A 1,130-nucleotide genomic window follows, 5' to 3' on the forward strand; every position below is an offset into this window, starting at 1 on the left:
GAATGCCTTTTCCAAGAGTCTCCATCCTTACTATTAGTGGAGGTTTCCCTAAAATTGCTGTGAATTACACATTCTCTAGATGAGACCCCCAATAAACGTAAGGGTTCACAAAGACAGACGTGAATGGAATAGCTTCTTTTGTTTGACATTAATCCTCTATCTGGTAAATAGACACCTTTCACATTTCCTCCTAGAAAAGTCACATATCAAATTATGACACACTTGCAGGTAATCTGCACCTCTCAATGTTTCTAAAACCTCCCGAGAGAGTGTCATCATCTGAGAAACAAGAATTCAAAGATGAGTCTGTGAGGGACATTTCAGATTTAAACCATGATTATTAGATATCAATGGATGGCAATACAAAGAATTATGACATATATTCAAAGCAGAATATCATTAAAAACCAAATTAATGAAATCTTTTTTGTAGGAAAAAGAATCAAACTGGATACCAGCATGTTAAGCAAAGTAAGCCACACTGAGCAAGGCAAGTATTCCAAGATTTCTCTCATTTTCTCAATCTAGAAGTAGATGGAGATAGAGAAGGTGAGAAGGATTGAGGGGTAAAGAAGGCAGGGGAGACAGAGAGACAGAGAGACAGAGACATAGACAGAGAGACAGGGACAGAGACAGAGAGAGACAGAGAGACAGAGACAGAGACAGAGACAGACAGAGACAGAGAGAGACAGAGACAGAGATGGAGACAGAGAGACAGAGACAGACAGGGACAGAGACACAGAGAGAGACAGAGACAGAGACAGACAGGGACAGAGACAGAGACAGAGAGACAGAAACAGACAGGGACAGAGACAGACAGAGACAGAGACAGACAGAGACAGAGACAGACAGGGACAGAGACAGAGACAGAAAGGGACATAGAGATGGAGACAGAGACAGACTGAGACAAAGACAGACAGGGACAGAGACACAGAGAGAGAATATTGTAGATGAATGAAAAATAAATTCCCACTTGTCTCAACTCTAAAATCAAAATCCAATATCAAAGACCAACTGCAGGTTGTTTTTCTATCGCAGTCTGACCCCAGCAGGGCCACCTTCCCCTAGGGTTTCTGACAGCCTCAGGATGTGGTTTGAACACTGTGTCTCATGCAATAATACACGGCGGTG

Source organism: Nannospalax galili, unplaced genomic scaffold, assembly GCF_000622305.1.
Source record: "Nannospalax galili isolate Female #2095 unplaced genomic scaffold, S.galili_v1.0 scaffold130, whole genome shotgun sequence".
In the NCBI taxonomy this organism is placed as follows: domain Eukaryota; kingdom Metazoa; phylum Chordata; class Mammalia; order Rodentia; family Spalacidae; genus Nannospalax; species Nannospalax galili.